The sequence below is a fragment of the Canis lupus genome, chromosome 25, assembly GCF_011100685.1.
Source record: "Canis lupus familiaris isolate Mischka breed German Shepherd chromosome 25, alternate assembly UU_Cfam_GSD_1.0, whole genome shotgun sequence".
In the NCBI taxonomy this organism is placed as follows: Eukaryota; Metazoa; Chordata; class Mammalia; order Carnivora; family Canidae; genus Canis; species Canis lupus.
Window position 1 is genome coordinate 43,700,868 of NC_049246.1, and position 20,702 is coordinate 43,721,569.

Here is a 20,702-nt window from a genome sequence, read left to right on the forward strand (position 1 = left end):
TTTACCAGAATCACCATACTCAAGGAATGACTTCACACAAATACCGTCTCCTGCTAATCTGCATTTAGAAAAGGAAAGAGGATTCTCACCACTCTCGCTGCCACTGGATCCAACAGGTGGAGATCCAGGAGATCCATCTGGTAAGAATTCTTACCTTCTGCTGGCTCTTGTCAGAGGCCCAAGGCTCTCTCAGCTGCAGCAGCCCTGGAGCAAGCAGTGTCCAGCCAGAGAAGGTCCCTTTGCAGGTCGCCAAACTGTCTGGGTGGGAAAATTTTCCTTCTTTCTAGGTTCTTTGGCTGCTCTAACACCTAAATTGACATAAGATTGATTAATAGGAGAAAAAGAAATCTTATTTTGTACGTACAGGGGCCCCATAAAAGTATGAGACCCAAAGGCAGTTAGGCAACTGAGGCTCACATGCCATCCTGAACAAGGAAAGAGATGGGCCTGGGGCTTCAAAAAGGAGGAGGGCAATTTGCAGGAAGATGAGATGAACAGATGTTTGCTAAGCAGATGTTGGCCTTGTCATGTGGGGACGTCTTTCAGATTAAAAAAAAAGTTATCTCTGGTAATAGCTCTTTCTGGGCCAGGCTCCCCATCTGAATTCTTTTAGGCAATTAAGGGAGAGAGAAAAGTTTTTCTTAAATCTGCTGGGACTTAATTGCCTTCAGGTCAAAATAATCTACATGCCAAAGTGGCACATTTTGGGGTGACATATTCTGTTCCCCTCCACCTAAAAAAGGTGGAGAAACTGCTATCTTCAATTCATTTCCTCTTATAATCAGACCTGGTTATAATTCCAAATTTTATAAAGTAGCCATGGAGCCATTTGGAAGATTCTGGAATAAAGGGCAATATGCTAGTCCGTGGGGATTTCTGTTTCTGCCAGCCTGTTTTTCTTCACGGCAACAACTGGACTTTTACACCGGAAACTTTTCTAAGCCCTTTCAATATATAAACTCATTTAATTCACCAACCCTCTGACAGTTTCTACATTATCCCCATTTAGGAGAGGAAAATGAGGCACAGAGAAAGTGATTTTCCCTGTGAGGGGAGAGCCTAGGCAGTCGAACTGCCGCACAAAGCACAACACTTGCATGGAGGCCAGGCCTCCAGGCACCTGCTCCCATGGCAGATATAAATGCCTTCCTCTCAAGACTCTTGTAAAAGTATAGCCACAGAAGGAATATTATTCAGCCATGAAAAGGAGTGGGAGTACAGATACATGCTACAGCCTTAGTGAACTTGAAAATATTATGCTAAATGAAAGAGACCAAATACAATGAGCACACATTTTGAATTGTATTATTATTTTTTTAAGATTTTACTTATTTATTTATGAGAGACACACAGAGAGAGAGGCAGAGACAGGCAGAGGGAGAAGCAGGCTCCCTGCAGGCAGCCCAATGTAGGACTCGATCCCAGGACCCTGGGACCACGACCTGAGCCAAAGGCAGATGCTCAACTGCTGAGCCATCCAGGCAACTTGGGGTCTGTTTGTATAATGTCCAGAATAGGCAAATCCATAGAGCCAGAAAGCAGATTACTGGAGAGGCTGGAGGAAGGGGCAGATGATGACTGCTGATGAGTCTAGGGTTGCTTTTTGAAGTGATGAGGTACTCTGGAATTTGTGTGGATGACTGCTCAATTTTGTGAATATTAAAACTATTGAAATACATACTTTAAAAATATTTTTTAGGGCGGCCCGGTGGTGCAGCAGTTTAGTGCCGCCTGCAGCCCATGGTGTGATCCTGGAGACCCGGGATCGAGTCCCACGTCGGGCTCCCTGAATGGAGCCTGCTTCTCCCTCTGCCTGTGTCTCTGCCTCTCTCTCTCTCTGTGTGTCGCTCATGAATAAATAAATAAAATAAATTAAAATAAATAAAAATATTTTTTAATTTTTATAAAAGATGCTATTTACTTATTTGAGAGAAAGAGAGAGCAGGAAAAAGGGGCAGAGGAAGAGGGAGATTCCCTACTGGCTAGGGAGACCAATGTGGGGCTCAAACCTAGGACCTTGAGATCATGACCTAAGCTGAAGGTAGATGCTTAACTCACTGAGCCACCCAGTGAATAAATGAGCTCAATGAGCCACTCTCATGAATAAATAAATAAAATATTTTGAAAAAAAAGAAGTAAATTTTACACCCAATGTGAAGCTCAAACTCATGACCCCAAGATAAAGAGTTGCATGCTTTACCAACTGAGCCAGCCAGGTGCCCCTGAGTTACACATACTTTTAAAGGATTAAAGTTTATAGTATATGAGTTAAATGTAAAAAAAAAAAAAAAAGATCTAATGAGAGGAATTTTTTTTAAAGATTCTATTCATTTATTTAAAAAAAAAAGATTCTATTCATTTATTCATGAGAGACACACACAGAGAGGCAGAGGCACCCACAGAGGGAGAAGCAGGCTCCCCGAGGGGAGCCCAATACAGAACTCGATCCCTGGACCCCAGGATCATGACCTGAGCCAAAGGCAGACATTCAACCACTGAGCCACCCAGGCGTCCCTAATGAGAGGAATATTTAACAATTTAGTACATCAAAACTGGAGAAGAGTTGTAAAATATATCACCCCCAAATATGCCACATCGGCATAAGGATTATTTTGATTGGAAGGCAATTAAGAAGAAACAGATACAAGGGACACCTTGGTGGCTCACTTGTTGAGTGTCTGCCTTCAGGTCATGATCCTGGGATTGAGTCCTGCATCGGGCTCCCCTGGGGGAGCCTACTTCTCCCTCTGCCTGTGTCTCTGCCTCTCTCTGTCATGAATAAATAAATAAAATATTAAAAAAAAAAAAAAAAGATACAAGAAAAACTCTCCCCTCCTCCTATTTGCCTAAAAGCAGAACATAACTTGTAGAGGTGTCCCCACTCCCCTCTCTACCAGGAAGGACAGAAGTTAATCATCAGAGAAAACTCCAGACCCTTACCAGCCTGGAGATGGCACCAGAGGAACCTATATAACAAATCTTGCTAAAACTAATCCTTGTCCACATTAGTTCCCCCATATACATACCTTCCCACAATTTGCCACCCTAGAAACTCAAAGTCCTTTTCCTTTGTCTTGTCACTTCTCTAAAAATGTATTGTTCTTTTGTTAATATGCTACAATAAGCCCAAGTTCTAACCACTCCTTTGAGTTACTCATCACTGGGTGCTTTTGTGTACGTATGATATACTTTTTAATAAACTTGTTTATTTTTCTCTTGGTAATCTGTCTTTGGTAGTCTAATTTATTCAGATAATTTAAGGTGGGTAGAGGAAAGACATTGTTTTTCTTCTATATTCCTACAGAAATCTCCATGGTCTGGCTTTTTTTCTGTGTCTCAGCTCCTATCTCTCCTACCCCTTAGCTCCTATGACCAGCCTTTGTGGACTTATTCAGTTGATCAAGTTTAAAGTGTCTCTTCCCTCTTCAGAGTCTAAGACAAGGCTAGGCCCACCTGAGGCATCCCTGCATCCAGGAAGCCTTCCTGGTCTTCTGCCTAAGGCAGGGCCACTGACACCTTATATTGCACCATACCATCCTACACTCCCCACCATGGTCATTTGCTCAGTGTCTGGCCTCCTCAATAAACTCTAGGCTCCATGAAAGCAAGGATGGGTTGTTTTGTTTACTATTCTATCCCCTGCCACCAGTACTGAAACAGAAGCAGCACTTACAAATCCTTTGAGTAGAGGATCCCTGGGTGGCTCAGCGGTTTGGTACCTGCCTTTGGCCCAGGGCGTGATCCTGGAGCCCTGAGATTGAGTCCCGCATCGGGCTCCTGGCATGGAGCCTGCTTCTCCCCCCCAACCTCTATGTCTACCATAAATAAATAAATCTTTAAATTTAAAAAAAAAATCCTTTGAGTAGAGAACACAGAGAAGCAGGCTCCATGCAGGGAGCCCGTCATGGGTCTCCATCCTGGGTCTCCAGGATCACACTCCAGGCTGCAGCCGGCGCTAAACCACTGTGCCACCGAGGCTGCCCCTTTTGAGTAGTCTTTTATCATTTTTTTAAAAAAATATTTTATCTATTTATTCATGAGAGACACAGAGAGAGAGGCAGAGGGAGAAGTGGGTTCCTCACAGGGAGCCTGATGCAGGACTCGATCCCCGGACCTGGAATCACGCTCTGAGTCAAAGGCAGATGCTCAACTGCTGAGCCACCCAGGTGTCCCATATTTTAACATTTTATTTTCATGATGATAAATGTACTCTTTAACCTCCGTCCCCTATTACCCCTTCACCTCACCTCACCTTTGATAACCACCAGTTTGTTCTCTATAATCAAGAGTCTGTTTCTTGGTTTTTCTCTTTTTTTTGCTCATTTATTTATTTATTTATTTTGCTCATTTACTTTTGAAATTCCATATGAGTGAAATCATATGGTATTTGTCCTTCTCTAACAGATTTATTTCACTTAGCATTATACTCTCTAGTTCCACCCATGTCATTGCAAATGGTAAGATTTATTCTCTTTTTTTATGGCTGAATAATATTTCATTTTATGTATATATAATATATAACATATATATATATATATTCCACTATATATGGATATTATATATCTCGGGTCTCCAGGATCACTCCCTGGGCTGAAGATGGTGCTAAACCACTGAGCCACCCGGGCTGCCATATCCATTCATGTACTGACAGACACTTGGGCTGCTTCCATAATGTGGGTATAAATAATGCCACAATAAATGCAATAAATGCAATAAACATAAGGGTGCATGTATGCCTTTGAATTAGTGTTTTTATATATATATTTTTAAAGATTTTATTTATCCATAGAGAGAGAGAGAGAGAGGCAGAGGCACAGGCAGAGGGAGAAGCAGGCTCCATGCAGGGAGCCCAACATGGGACTTGATCCAGGGTCCCCAGGATCAAACCCCGGGCCACAGGTGGTGCTAAACCGCTGCGCCACCGAGGCTGCCCTAGTGTTTTTATATTTGGAGGGTAAATATCCAGTAGTGTGATCACTGGATCATTGGGTAGTTCTATTGTTAATTTTTTGAGGAATGTCCATACTCTTTTCCACAGTGGCTGCACCAGTGTGCATTCCCACCAATAGCACAAGGGGATTCCTTTTTCTCCACATCCTCACCAGCACCGGATTCTGAGAAGTCTTGGATGTTTAGGGTAGAACTGAGCACAAGTCTAGGATCTGCAGGGAACTAAATTGTTTTCTCAAAGACAACCAGCTGGTTAATCCTGACACTTCCTTAATACAGAATAGCAACCAGACACAATTGCTGCCACTTACTTGTTGAGCACCTACTACAGTCCAGGCATTTTACAAATATCATCTCCAATCTCCTCCCACAAAACTCTGCTTGGAGTTTCCATATTCTTATCCATGTTGAATATATGAGAACACAGAATCAGGAGATAAGTAACTTGGCAAAGCCACAAGCTAGCATTAAAGTATTTTCTCTTACACGATGTAAGGAAAGGCAATTATCTAGAAAGCTTTTCTCAGTCGCTGGAAGTTTTTTATTTTCTAGGAACATTTTGAAATGCTTAGCAGGAATTTGTGATTCAATAAAGAGAGGGAATAAAAAGACAGGGTATTTCTGTGTGTTCTGTGTGTATAACCTGAAATCACATTCTGGTTCCATTTCCTACTTTTTCCACTTCTAAAACCAAGAGTATAGGGTTTCCTCATACTAATGAAGTAATACTGAATAAGAGCAGATGACTTCTACTACACGGTAAAAAAACCCAAATTCATTTTGCAAGAAAAGAAACTAATCAAAAAGATAGTCTGTTTTACGCCAGTAAACTAAAAATGGGGCAAGAAGGATTTTGATAAACAGGTGATCCTTAAAGGATTAGTGGCAACGAGAGATGAGCTGGCTGCATAGCCCTCACCTGTTCAGAATAGACAATCTTTCACCAAGCAAGAGAAGCACCTACCGTTCATCAGCTGGGTGTTGGGATCTCTATATTATTAAAGTTTTTAGACATAAAAAGACAAACAGAGACATAACAAATCCCATGGAAGCTGAGGATTTGGAGACTGAGGTTGTAAGGCTGACGCTTCAACTTGGATGAACCATCGCTGCTTTGCTATTAATTGATAAACTTGGCCCAGACTTCAAGTCCTAAATCACAGCTGCTTCATCTGTAACTCAAGAGTTATGCTGGCCTGCCCTCTCTTAAACTGAGCCTACTCTCATCAGCAAAAAATCACCTTCCTCATAGGTTTAAATAGGCTTGGGAAATTAAAGTTAAGGCAATTAGGACCGGAGAAATTGCTACAGCAGGAAAAAAGAGAGGAAGAATAAGCAGGCTTTTCCTCCTGACTCTGAGAAAGGATCATGAGTCATGTGAATCCTCCAGGATCCCTAGAGGCCAATATTGTAGAATTGGGGTGCTCCTCAGGCATCACCTAGTAGTCTCGTGGCCCTCGCAGGACCAAGCTGCCCCAAGGACAGACAGGAACTGGCACTTCCGGGCCCCTCTGAGCCTTTTCTGTTTGCCAAACCACAACTAACTCTCGTTAATCAAGATGCCATAGGCTGTGTGTAACTTGAACCAAACTTTAAGATTTTATTAGAGAGGGGGAGAGCACGAGGGGAGGGGAGTCTGTTGGTAGAATGGGGTGGTAAGGGAGAGGGGCAAAGGGAGCAGACTCCCTGCTGAGCAGGGAGCCCCCCTGGGGCTGGATCCCAGGACACCAGGATTATGACCTAAAGGGAATGCAGATGCTTAACCCACGGAGCCACACAGCACCCACCCCTGAGCCAAACTTCTTAACGCATAGAAAAAAGCTGGTGGCGAGGGACGCCCCGGGTGGCTCAGCGCTTGAGCTTCTGCCTTCAGCCCCGGGTGTGATCCTGGAGTCCCGGGATCGAGTCCCATATCAGGCTCCCTGCATGGGGCCTGCTTCTGCCTCCGCCTGTGTCTCTGCCTCTCTCTCTCTCTCTCTCGAATAAAAAAATAAAATCTTAAAAAAGAAAAAAGCTGGCAGCGACCAGGCCAGTTTATTACATAGCGGTAATGTTGGAAAGTGGGTTTACTGCTTTTCCTACTTTCCTTTAAGTCCTTTTGTGTACTTAACCTCTCCGTATTCATTTCTCCATCTGTACCTGGTTAGGATAATTAGAGCACTTAAAACCAGGTCTGGCACCGTCTTTAGTGAATGCCAGCCATCGTGACCTCTCCTGAAAATTTCTACCAAGAATGTGTATCCTTTGTGTTATGAGAAATATTCTCTTTAAAGATTTTTTATTTTATTCACGAGAGAGAGACACACACACAGAGAGAAGGGCAGAGACACAGGCAGAGGGAGGAGCAGGCTCCTTGCAGGAAGCCCGACGCGGGACTCGATCCCGGGGCCCCAGGATAGCGCCCTGGGCCGAAGGCGGCGCTCAGCCACTGAGCCACGCGGGCTGCTGGAGAAATACTTTTCTAAGGCTGTATTGATTACCGTGTTTAACAAACATCCCTGAACAGGAAAACAAACAAAGAAACAAAACCACCTTTCCTGCATCCGCGTTCTCCCCCCCGTTCCCAAACCCACATTCCCGATCTGAACAGCAAGTTGCAAACTGTTGCACCGGCTTGGGGACGGGTCTCTCCCCATCGCCTTCTACAACCAGTAAGGGCCGCCCCGGCCAGCTCCCGTCCCGGAGCGCGCGGCCCCGGGAGTCCGGGCTGCGAGCCGCCCGCCGCGGACGGGCAGAGAAGCAGCTCCTGGCTCCGCCATTAGGGCGCGCGAGGGGAAGAGGGGGCGCCCGGCCCGGCCCGGCCCCCCCCCCACCGCGGCGGCCACCAGCTCGCGCCTGCGCGCTGCGCGCCCGCTCCGCCCCACCGCGGCCGGCGAGGCCGTTACGACCGTTGAGGGAGGGGAGGGGAGAGCGGGGAGGGGAGGGGAGGGCGGGCAGGGGAAGGAGCGCCGCACAGCGCCCCACCCGGCCCGAGCGCGCTGTTCCGGCGAGCCCGGCTCCAGCCCCGGGAGTCCGCTCCAGGCCGCTCCGGACCACTACCCGCTCCGGAGGCGCCGGCCGCGCTCCGTGCTTTCCCTCCAGCCCTTTGTGTCCCGGCGCGCGTCGGGGGGAACGCGGGAACGCGCGCCGTGCTGTGCGCCTGCGCGAGGGGGCGGGACGGCGCGCCCCGCCGGGAGCCGGGAGTGGGCGCTGCTCCGCGCCGACCCGTCCCGCCCCGCCCCCAACCGCCATTTCGTGCTCCGGCGCGCGGGGCCTCCGCATGATGGACGCCCGGAAGCCGGGACAACAAAGGCCCGCGCGCTAGGGCCGCGCGGCCTGCGGATCTTTACGCTGCTCGCAGGGCGAAGATGGCGCCCAGGCGCGGAAGCTGTGCCCGAGTGTGGGGAGACTTGGGCGCGTCTACCTGCGAGCGGGCCCGGCCGCCGTCCTGGGGCGGGGAGGGGCACGCACGGCCTCGTGTGCGCACAGCGCTGGGTGTTCACCTCACCGTGTGTGCACAGCCTCGGGGTACTGCACACGCCCCGGTATCCCCAGACTTGTGTGTGCACCATCCAGCCGCACGAACCGGCGGGTTTCCACGTCCAGTGCGCCTGATCCCGAGTATGCTTCCACCCGAGTGTGCGCACAGCTGTGTTGGCGCCGCCTGGCCGTCTACACGGGCCCGTGTGTACGGACACGTGTTCGCACGAACCCTAAATGTGCAGAGGAGCGTGGATTCATGAACCTGGCGAATGCACCAACCTGTGTTTGCCCTTGGGCGTGTGCACACCCACCAGTGTTGCAGACCCACGAGTGCAAGCTCAGCCTCCCGCAGCCTGGAGCACCCGCGAAAACTTACCACGTTTCTGGCCTGTTTTGGAGTTTTGCCTTTGCTGAGTTTACATGCAAAGCATAACCACCTGCCTGCTACTCTATGCTATTCTTAACCTCTCTATTCTTTTCTCCCAGCTCATTGGATTCCTGCTGAGGCCCCCACTTTGCAATGGGGTCACGCAATGACAGTGAGGGGCAGGCGATGAGAGAAACAAAGAAACGAGCAGTAAAGGGCAACACAGGGAAGCTGGGAAGGAGGCCCCTGGCCCGCTACAGTAAGAGAAGCCTCCTGGAGGAAGCCAAGCGCCATGGCCAGGGCCTGGCTACAGATGGAATCGGGGGTCAAGCCCCAGTTTCTGCTCAGGCCTGAGAACTTTGTTCGACGGGACATTCAAACAGGAGATGACACCAAATTCGTGTATGAGGATGGGGTTGAAGCAGAAGAGGCCTGTTTGTGGGGTCTAGGGGGTAATAGAGCAGGGACAGGCTCAGCAGAGAAGTGGCCTCCCCAGGTTGGGAATGGGGTAGAAAAGCAGGATGGGGGACTATGGTCTCCCCTCCTATGTACACTTCCTGCTGTTTCCAGCTCTTCTGTGTTGAGCACACTCCTCGGAGAGACAAACACTCAAGGCTTCAGCACTGACCTTTACTGGCTGGGTGCCTGGCAGGCACCTAAGTCAGCAGAGATGGAGGGAGATACTGCTTGCAGAATACTGCAGGCACAGGGGAAGTAGTTCTTAAACATGGATGTGAGCATTTATGCTGGAGTGACTTTTAAAGTTCCCTAGTCTGCCGTCCTTGTACAGATAAAGTACCATCTCTTGGTGGACCTTTCATATGGTTATGAATGTTTTCTTGTTCCGCTCACTATTCCTAGGTACACCTTAAGGGCATGAAAATACATCACCTCTGGACGCCTTGGGTGCTTTCAGCTAAGGATGTGATCCTGGATGAGTCCCACATTGAGCTCCCTGCATGGAGCCTGCTTCTCCCTCTGCCTATGTCTCTGCTTCTCTCTGTGTGTCTCTAATGAATAAATAAAGAAAAAAAAAGAAAAGAAAATACATCACCTCTAACATACCTCCGCATTCCGGTTGAGAATCCCTCTACAACTCCCAATATGTGATCATTGTACCCCCATCTGAATGCGTCTCATGATGGAGAATGGGCCACATCAGAGGACGGACTTTTCGGTGAAGCATGTAAAATTTACCTTTATGAGGCCCAGATATTTGTGACCTGAAATGAAGGCTTTTTATTAGGCCACCCAAAAGATACTTTCTGTGCACATGCCGTGTTAGGCCTGTGTTAAAGCTAGGCTTACAACAGTGAAGGGGAGCAAAATATACTACCCCAATTTATGCCTCTTTAGCATACTGATTATTTTAGGCTGGTTATTTTTCGGAAACAGCAGACACAGGTGAAGCTAAACCGAGTAGAAGTTACCCTTTTGTAAGAAACATTTACATTTATAAAGGAAATCTCCATTTGTAAGGGTATCTCCCTCACTGTACCAGGAAGAGGAGGATGACTCTAAATCTGTGGAAACTCTTATCAAAGGAGAGGACAACAATTTAAATCTGTACAACAACCTTAACACTTGTTTACTGTTACTGGCTCCCTACCCCAGCATCTTTTGTCTTTAACTGAAAGTGATAGGCGACGGCTTTGGCCATTTGGGGGGACTTAGTTACTCATGTATACTCCCCCCACCCCAAAAAAAGGACTTTTTAAAAAAATATTTATTCATGAGAGACACAGAAAGAGAGAGGCAGAGGGAGGAGCAGGCTCCATGCAGGGAACCCGACAGGGGACTCGGGACTCGATCCTGAGTCTCCAGGATCACGCCCTGGGCTGAAGGCAGCGCTAAACCGCTGAGCTGCCCATTCATGTATACTTTTGTTCATTTTTTTTCTCTTGTTATTCTGTCTTATATCAATTTAATTATTAGGCCAGCCAAAGAATCTAGAAGGGAAGAAGGGAAAACTTTACCACCCCTGCAGCAGCCAAATTTTCTGCCTCTAGGACCTTATCGATCCAAATCACAGGATGCCAGGTCGAAAGAGCAAATAGCTTCTTCACACTTGATATGATGCTGAAAGTCTACGCAGTGTAGATTACAGCCCCCTGGGCTGTCCCTGTGCATCCTGAATTAAACCTCTAGGGAGGGGGCGCCTGGCTGGCTCAGTCCGTACAGCCAGAGACTCTTGATCTGTGGCTGTAGGCTCGAGCCCCATGTTGGGTGTAAAGATTACTTAAAAATAAAATCTTTGGGGAAAAAAACTCTGGGGAGGTGTGGACTGGATGGGTGCACAACCACCCACCCCCAAACAGAGAGGAGTGACCTTGTCAAACCCAGCCTCCCTCTGTTACCTGCGATAGATACACAGTTGTCCCAGTCCTGGGCATGGTCCATAGTCCTTGCTACTGGGGGTGGGGAGAACTGAGCACATGATTTGGAGCAGGAGGCACTTCATGCAGTTCCTCTGAAGGGGACTATGGGAATGGAGGATGCTCTGGGTTGCCTTTAGGGGTGGGGGTGATCCTGCTGAGCCCTCCTGGCAGCCAACTTCTAGGCAGCTCTGCCTGCCTAGGAGGTGGGGTCTTGGGGATAAATGGCTGTTGTACCAGTGTCACTCAGGCAGGGGTGACACCACCACTTTAATCCACTAGCAGGGCCACAGGCTGGCACTTTCGTCCTAGGAAACCAAGCCTGAGATCTGATCTCAATCAAATCTGTAACCTGAAAGTAGGTGAGGTGCTCCCACCCCCTTTCCTGCTCTGAGCAGGTTGTACTGGATCACTGCTTTGCATTTCACACTTTTCCCACAGGCCAAGGATCTGGGTGATACTATTCTCCCTCCACGGCCCTTTCTTGGAGTATGCTTCAGAGTCCAGCTCCCCGGACCCCAGCCCCTGAGCTGAGGTCCAGAACTGCCGCCTCCGAAGGCACGAGTCCTTGCCCAGGAAACACCTGGTGGGGAATTTCTCTAGCTCCCAAGAGTAAACCACAGAGACCTAGAAGGCACCACCCTTGGGCGGCTTCTTACCTCCCTAGGGTCACATTTAAAAGAGGAGGGGTCCCTGGAGAAATGAGACCGTTTGCAGAAGAATAAATGCCACCTTGTGCCTGCCAACTTCTGCAGAGGTCTGTGGGCTTGTTCTGGGCCTGTGTAAATAAATTAATGGAAAAGTCCGGAAGGGAGGCAGTCCGCCCGAGCCTGACCTTGCCCGCCCAGCAGGCAGGTTATACACTGTGTCTTCCCTCCGGGGTGACTGGGAGTTGGGATGCCTCGGGGTCACAATGCAGAGAAGGAACACTTCGCTCTGGAAGCCCGGAGAGGGACAGCTGGCCTGGGTGTGCCAGCTTCCAAAGGGCGGGAGGGACTTCATCAGGGAGACCATCCGTCCAGGCGGGCCCCAGGGTCTGAAATGGCCAAGGCGTCCAGGCGGCCCCCAGGGTCTGAAATGGCCAAGGCGGGGGTCCGGTCCGCCCCCTCCCCCGCAGGGCAGCCCGGGTCCCCAACGTGGGCCGGGGCGCGGGGGCGGCAGGTTTCCGGCCGGTCCCACCCAGGTCCCACCCAGCCGACTGGCCGGGGCGGGGACCCCCCAACCCCCCCCAACCTTCCCGGCCCCCCCCCCCCCCGCCGGCCTCCCCAGCCCAGCCTGGTCCCGGGTCCGGAGGCGGGCGAGAGGCAGGGGGGAGGCAGAGGGGAGGGGCGGGGGGGGAGCGGGGGGAGGCGGGCTGGAGGCAGGGGGGAGGCGGGCGGGCGGGGAGGGAGCAGGGGGGAGGCGGGCTGGAGGCAGGGGGAGGCGGGCGGGCGGGGAGGGAGCAGGGGGCAGGCGGGCGGGAGGCAGGGGGGAGACAGAGGGGAGGGGCGGGCGGGGGGGAGCAGGGGGGAGGCGGGCGAGAGGCAGCGGGGAGGCGGGAGCGAGCGGGCCGCTGCCCGGAGGCCGCGCCGCCCCGGCGCAAACATTTCCTTATGTGGTGGCTCCGCGGGGCCGGGGCGGCGCCGGGGGCTGCGGGGACGGCGGCCACGCCCGGGGCCTCGCGGCCACCCTGGCCCTCGGCTGGGCCGCCGCGCCGCGCCTGCTGGACGAGACCAAGAGGGGAGGCCCCCGCCCCGCGTGTCCCCCGCAGCGCGTCCCTCGTTCCCCTGAAGGAGGAGCAGACCCTGTGGCGCCCCGACTTGGCCCGCGCTTGTGGGGGCTCCCGGGTCCGGACGAAGAGGGGGCGCGGGGTCCCCCGGCCCGCCACCTCCCTGCCCCTCCCCGGCGCAGCCGCCCAGCGCCGCAGCCTCCTTGGCCATTGGGAGCTGTATTTGGGGGTGGAGGGATAGCGGGGCGACGGCGGGGGGATGGCCCAGGGCCGGAGCGGCGAGTGCCTCACTGGAAATGTCGCGGCTCTCGGCGGGCTCCAGGCTCCAGGCTCCAGGCTCCAGGCTGCAGCCCTCCCGAGAGAGCTCGGCCTCAAAACCTGGAGCCCGCGGCTGCCTTCCTGCGGCCAGGGCGTCCCGAGCCTGAGGAGTGCGACCCGGCTCCGACACCCCCACCCCCACCCCCACCCGAGCTTCGCAGGTGTCTGCTCCGACCCCCCAAACTGTCCTGGGGCCTCAGGCCGGCCTCCTCGCCAATTACAGCCTTTGAGCCAACTTTCATAGCTGATAGGGCAGGTTCCCTATGGGATATTTATTAAGTGGGGCTTTTAGCAAGAAGTTTGCCACCCTAGTGAATCTCTAATTGGTCTAATTTCAGAGAGTATAATTCCAGGCTGCATCTGAGAGATAATCCTGGTCTGGGAGGCCTTTGCATGCAGCACCCCACCCCACCCCCCTTACCGGGCTGAAGGAGAAGAAACTGCTTGGCTCTCGGCCCTCCCTGCCGGCTTCCCCGTGACTCCCATCCCTCCTCCTGCAGCCCCAAGATTCTTGGCTCCCTGGGGTCTGTCCCTGAGTCACGGGGTACTCATGCCCAAGCTGCCTTCCCTGGCTCTCCCTGCCCTTTCTACCCAACACCAGAAAATCATTTCTAGGGGTGCCTGGGTGGCTCAGTCAGTTGTCTGCCTTTGGCTCAGGTCATGATCTCAGGGTCCTGAGATCAAGCCCACCTTCACTGGGTTTCCTGGGGGGAGTGGAAGGGAGTCTGCTCCTCCCCGCCCCCCCCCCGCTCGGGCTATCTCACTCATTCTCATAAATAAAATCTTTAAAAAAATAATTTCCAGCCTCAGAGTCCCCCTCAGCCCCAGCCCACTCACCCATCCTTGTTCAGTGGGACAGTTCCCCAGTTAGAGAACCACTCTTCTATAGGATATAAGGTTCCAGAACCTGAAGTAAAGAATCCTGTCAGGGAGGGACACCTGGCTGGCTTGGTCAGTGGAGCATGCAACTCTTGATCTCAGGGTTATGAGTTTGAGTCCCACATTGGGTGTAGAGATTACTTAAAAATAAAATCTTAAGGGACACCTGGGTGGCTCAGCAGTTGAGCATCTGCCTTCCGCTCAGGGTGTGATCCCAGAGTCCTGGGATCAAGTTCTGCATCAGGCTGCCCACAAGGAGCCTGCTCCTCCCTCTGCCTGTGTCTCTGCCTCACTCTCTGTCTCTGTGTCTCTCATGAATAAATAAATAAAATCTTTTAAAAATAAAATAAAATATTAAAAAAAGAATCCTGTGAGTAAGAGGACAATGGCCATCCTTGCCAGGTGGAGAGACCTCAAGGAATCTGGAGAAGGGAGATGGGGAAAAGCAGGAGACACTGTAACCCATATGCTGGTAAAATGGCCAAATCTTTGAGTATGAAGGGCTCTTGGTGGTCGTCTCTGTCACCTCAACTACCTAAAGCAGACATCTCCCCGACTGCATTTCTGGATTACTTCCAGGGACAGGGAAGGCACTTCTTCAATGTGTTCTGTCTTACATAGATTTGAAATTCTTCTTTAAGATTTTATTTATTTATTTGACACTGAGAGAGAGCACAAGTAGGCTGAGGGGAGGGCAGAGGGAGAGGGAGAAGCACACTTCCCGCTGAGCAGGGAGCTGGATGCGGAGCTCGATCCCAGGACCCTGAGATCATGACCTGAACTGAAGGCAGATGCTTAACCCACGAGCCACCCAGGCACCCTTGAAATCTGTCTTCTTTCATGTCCATCTCATGGTCCTCGTCTGTTCACGTGTTCTGTGAAGGCAGGGTCCCAGGCTCCCAGGAGCGCAGTGGTGTTCAGTGACTATGTTGTCGGAATGAATGGTGAAATAACACTGAAGGTTTGCCAGAGTATCATCCATTCTGGGCTAAGCCACACCAACTTCTCCCACCATTCCATATATGACACTGTTTCCAGAACAGTCTTCATCCTTCCCACCTGGCTCTGTAGTCACCATGTTTCTTCTAAGCAATAGTGTGTCTGTGCAACTACCCTGTGTGGACTGACCCTGGGGCTGCATCTCTCTCAGAAGTTGGTTCTTTGTGTAGCACAACAGGCACTTTTTTTTAAAGATTAATTTATTTTATTTTTTAAAGATTTATTTATTTATTTATGATAAACAGAGAGACAGAGAGAGAGGCAGAGACACAGGAGGAGGGAGAAGCAGGCTCCATGCTGGAAGCCCGATGTGGGACTGGATCCCTGGACTCCAGGATCGCGCCCTGGGCCAAAGGCAGGCGCCAAACCGCTGAGCCACCTAGGGATCCCCAGTTTATTTTTTTTATTTTTTTATTTTTTGGGATCCCCAGTTTAATTTATTTTAATAGAGAGAGTGGGGATCCCTGGGTGGCGCAGCGGTTTGGCGCCTGCCTTTGGCCCAGGGCGCGATCCTGGAGACCCGGGATCGAATCCCACATCGGGCTTCCGGTGCATGGAGCCTGCTTCTCCCTCTGCCTATGTCTCTGCCTCTCTCTCTCTTTCTCTCTCTGTGACTATCATAAATAAATAAAAATTAAAAAAAAATAGAGAGAGTGTGTGTGAGGATGGGCAGGAGGGGCAGAGGGAGAGGGAAAGAATCTCAAGCTGACTCCACGCTGAGCATGGAGCCCGACACAGGGCTCGATCCCAGGACTCTGAGATCACGACCTGTGCTGAAACCAAGAGTCTGGCACTTAACCTACTGCACCACCCAGGTGCCCCCACAGCTGGAACTTTAACTTTCACAATTTTAGCAAAGGGGAGGACTCTTTGCTACATAAGACAATAATGTCCTGCCCTGGGATGGACCTTTGGTGCCTGCTGGCATCTTAGGAGGCTGGGCTGGGCAACGGGTAGCCTGAGTCCTCCTGGGCTATACCTGCTTATGGGGTCGAGACCCCGATCGTGGGCAAAGAAGATGCTGGAATACGCCCTTTGCTCAGCAAGCAAAACCTGGCTTTGGGGCTCTCACCAAGTCCCCAAGCTAAGACTAGTAATTGGCAGGTCCCTGACCATGGTTGTTAGAGCCCCATAAGGCCCTACGGCTCCTGGATTCTGCGGGTCAGCTTTGCCCTCCCACAAAGCTGCATGGGTGCAGAGTGAGTAGCTGTGAATAGTGTGGGTTACCGTGTGTTGGTTGGCTGACTCCTGGATGGCTTGGGAGGCAGGGAGCCATCCCAGGCAGTGTCACTTTGGACACCTTGGACACACTTTGGACACCTGTCACCCCCTACTTCCCCTCTGCAGTTTGGGGCCAGGGCAAATTCACACCTCTTGCCATCAGTTCATGGATCTGATGACGGGTGGTGAGAGGAGGCTGGGGCCCTGAGCTGACTCGGGTGTGCCATGAATCTAGCTGGAATCAGGCCTGGCCTCAACTTCCAGACCAAATGCAGGTAGGAGGTGAAGTCCACCAAGTTCCCCCTGGGGAAGGACCAAGGGCTGCTGCCCAGAGACGTTTTCCTCCCCTGGAGGGACTTTGTGCTACACGGAGTGCCCACCCTCCAAGATGACCTGCAGGCCTCATTCCAGATGGTCAGAGCCAGTGGTGCAGTGGTGGGAGCTCAGGCAGGGCCAGGCCAGTGGAGGAGGGGCAGGCCATGGGGGATCCTGCTGTACCCCACCACCGCAGGATCATTGTGACAGAGAGGAAACCCCAGAAATCAACAGGATCAGTGCAAGACCATAGAAAGGATAATTCCCCCAAGTCTGAGAAGGAAAGTGCAGGAAAGCCCCGTGTGATGGTGACTTTCCTGGTCACAGAGTGCTGCAGGCTCTCAGCTGTCCTGGCCGAGGGCTTCGGGGCATTGGCTCTGTCTTGCTCCAGGGGGATACCAGCTTGGCCCCCATACCCGAGAGCTCACCGGGGTGGCCCAGCTGTGCCAAGGAGAGCAGGACCCACACCCAGACCCCACCCTCACCCTCACATTCCCTGCCCTCCACCCAGCTGTGGTACACACCTTCACTCTATCCCCACCCACATGCTCATGCTCAGAGTCTCGGGTCCTGCCCCAAGCCTTGGAGAGCCTGAGACAGCCTCCTGAACCCCCTTGTGGTCTGTCTACGGGTCTGAGGCAGGCTGCATGTGTAGGGAAAGAGCCCGGGTTCCCAGGGGGCAGGGGTGAGGTCCCGCTCTGAACCTAGCTGGCTGGATGACCTCAGGCAGCTCACTGTGCCCATTGGCCCTCGGTCCTCAGATCCCAGCTTTGGGGGCCCACAGGTAATTGTTCTGATTCTCAGAGAGTAGACCACAGGAGCCTTTCCTAGGTGGGAAGGAACAGCGGGGAGGAGGTCAAGGCCAGAGCTTGGGCGGGAAATGCAAAGGAGAACTCAATATGTAAATCAGTCAGTGTTTGTTCCTTCTCTTCAGACAAGGCCCAGTGAGACCCAGATGCTCCCAAGAGTGCCTGTGGCCTGGCCCCTGGGTGTCTCCACAGAGAGGAGCAGGCCGGGCACCTGGGGGGCACAGTGACATTCACGTGATGGGGACAGGGCCCTGGCTGGAAGCCAGCCTTCCTCTGCCTGAGCCCTGGGCCCTGGTCCCCTGACAAAGGCACAGCACTCTGCCCCTCTGCCATCACTTGTCCCATAGACTATTGGTGGCACCTACCCAGGCTCAGGGGGGAAATGTCTTTCAGTCCAGGGCTAAGTTGGCCCAGTGGGTCTGGTGGCTGATATGACTGAGAAGCTGACTGGCACCCATTATAATAGGGACAGTTGTGGCTTTGGCCAGGCAGGGGTCTCTGCGGGTCAGGCCCCTGAGGCTCTTTCTTGTAGGAAGCACCTTAGGATGTCAAGCTTGGGGTGTTGAGCTTGGGATCCTGCAGCAAAGGGTGGCAGGTACTCAAATGATGCTTATCAGGGTGACACCAGCACTGGGGGGAGGGGTGGCTGTTTCTTGAGGCTGCTGGCCAGGCAGGCAGCTGGGCCACTGGGACCCTAGGGAGACCCAGATGTTGTCTTTTCAGCTCACTGCTTCCCAAAGTAGGAGGGGGACACTGGGGAGGCCACAAGGAGGAGCTGAGGGGGCCCCCAGGGTTTACTAAGGAGCAGTCAGGGAAGGGGGGCCATCTGTTCCCCTGGTTGCAGGCTTCAGGGAGCAAAATGGGCCACTGGGAGGGGCTTCCCAGCATGGGCCTCCAGGGCCACCCTCCAGGCTCACTCCTCCAGAAGCCGGCTTCAGGATCCAGGGATCCTGAGTAGATAGAGGAAGAGGTGGGATTATGGTGGGGAGGAGGACACGAGGCCCCCGGAAAAGAGGGTCAGTCCCCAAGGGAAGATGGGAGGGTCCATCCCCCAGGTCCCGCTCTCTGCCTGCCTGCCTGCTAGGGGGCACCAAAAAGACCTCACACCTAGACCACCAACCAGGCAATTTCAAACCCCCTTCCAGCCCTGGACAAGGACAGAGGGTCCCCATTTTACTGAAACTCTTGTTTTTCACCAAAATCAATGAGTCTCAGTTCTTGAGGGTCCTTGGAGTCCCCCTGAAGAGCTGGATGGGATCCTCAGGAAAGAGGCATCGGAGAGGGGCTTCAGACCTGGGAGACCAGGTCTCTGGGCACTGTCCCCCAGGGCTCTCACATTGTAGGATCCCGCCACCCCAGCCCTGAGCCAGCTGGAAAGCCCCACTCCCTTCCCGCTCCCCCTCCCTCCTCTTGGCTCCCTCTCCCCACCATCCAAGTCCCAAAGAAGAGAGAGCCCCTCCAGCAGGGCATCCTACTTCCTGCCTCTGTCACCTGCTAAGAGCTCACATTCTGGTCCCCAAAGAGGAAGCAGAGGCGGCCCCCCCCCCCCCCCCCCCCGTGGTTCTGGGCACCGGACTCCATGTATTCGCAGTGTTGGATCCTTCCCGTCAACCCTGAAGCTACCAAGTCCCTACATGTTAGCTGGAGTGCCCTGAGCCCACTGCCCTCTGGGCTCCCTTTCCTCACAGCCACCCTCTTTTTTTTTTTTTTTAAGATTTTATTTATTTATTCATGAGAGACAGGCAGGGAGAGGCAGGACACAGGCAGAGGGAGAAGCGGGCTGCCTGCAGGGAGCCCGACGGGACGGATCCCAGGACCCCGGGATCCCGGGATCCCGCCCTGAGCGGAAGGCAACGCTCAACCACTGAGCCCCCCAGCGCCCACAGCCAGCCTCTTGAGAGAGAGGCCCACGCCCGGCCCCACTTCCTCCTCCTTCCCTCATTCCCTAGCCCACAGCCATCCTGAGGCTCAGGCTGGTCTCTGCTGTGCCATGTCGGGGTCACTGTCCTCCAGTCTCTGCTCTCATCAGTGTTTACCTCTCCGGCCCTTCCTGTCCTGCTTCTCAGGGCTTCAGGCAGTTTGGCCGATTTGGGAATCCTGGCGATTTTGAGAAGCCAAATGCACACACGCCCGGGCATTACTCTTCCTGAGGGCGGGGTGGGAACGTTTGGAGGGGCTCAGTCATTTGAGGGCCCAGAATTCCAGGTTCTCACTGCTGCTGCCACTGCTCCCTGCGCCCCCAGCCCTGGACATCTCTGCTCAGAACCCCCCTGGGGCATAAGGGGTGGAGGGGGGCAGCAGATGGATTAACTCCTGGCCTGGCTCCTGGAAGAGATGCTTCGCAGGGCCTGGGACGCCCCCCTCCACCGTCCCAGCCTTCCCCTGGTCCCCAAAGCGGCCGGCACCCCTCCCCTTTCCACACATCCCCCTCCACTCCTCTTTTCCCAGAGTGACAGAGGGCTCCCCCAGGTGGCCACATGTGCCAAGGCCGGGGAGTCTGCAAGGACTGGCTTCAGACATTTTGCCCCTTTAGCCCCATAAACACATCTGCCTGGTCAGCCCAGGCGTTCCAATTCGAGGGCAGGAAAACGAGGTCACCTGCATGCGTGTTCCTGTGTGTATGAAACAAGCGGTGCGTGCGGTCTGGGTGCCGTAAGGGCTTCTTGGCCAGCCTGTGGCAATTGCTTGCAGCCGTTCTGAACACTGGTAGAGGGGTATCTGCCTTGTGGCGTGGCTCACAGGACGGAGAGACATGGGGACAGAAGCAGAGCACAGAGGCCCTGCTGGAAGCCAAAAACATTCCAGCACCAGTAATCACCACCATTTATCACCTGCCTCCTGTGTGCCCGTCACCACCACACCCCGGCTTTCTATTCATTTCATTTACTTCTCACGACAACCTAGGAAATAGGCATTATTATCACCGCTGAGCAGAGGAGGAATCTGGGGCCCAGTGAAGTTAAATCCCTTGTCTACAATTACACAGCTAGGTCACAGCTGAATCTGAACTCAGCCGTGTCTGACTCCAATTCCTCGCTCTTATGCAAGCCTGCCTGTGCACAGGGAGATAATCTGGCAAAATAACTAGGGGAGACACAGGTATCCTACCCCCGAGACGCTCGTGAATGCGGGCCTACGACTCAGGACCACGCAGAAGCAAGTGGGACCACAGAAGCACGGGGAGAAGCAAACCAGCTCCCCTTCGAGGTGCACACACAGGCCCAGAGCAGCCCAATAGCTGTCGATGTGTGCAAGAAGACACAGAGTTTAGGGGATTTGTCTTTCCAGAACACAGAGAC

The 20,702-nt window shown here is 52.7% G+C and overlaps 1 long non-coding RNA gene across 1 annotated transcript; it reads left to right on the top strand.

Annotated features, from left to right (window-relative positions):
- Window positions 1–8,148: 8,148 nt before the first annotated feature.
- Window positions 8,149–9,956, top strand: LOC119877523. The gene is made up of 2 exons (XR_005378282.1): window positions 8,149–9,181; window positions 9,641–9,956. It is a non-coding gene; the product is annotated as an uncharacterized LOC119877523 (long non-coding RNA).
- Window positions 9,957–20,702: the final 10,746 nt, after the last annotated feature.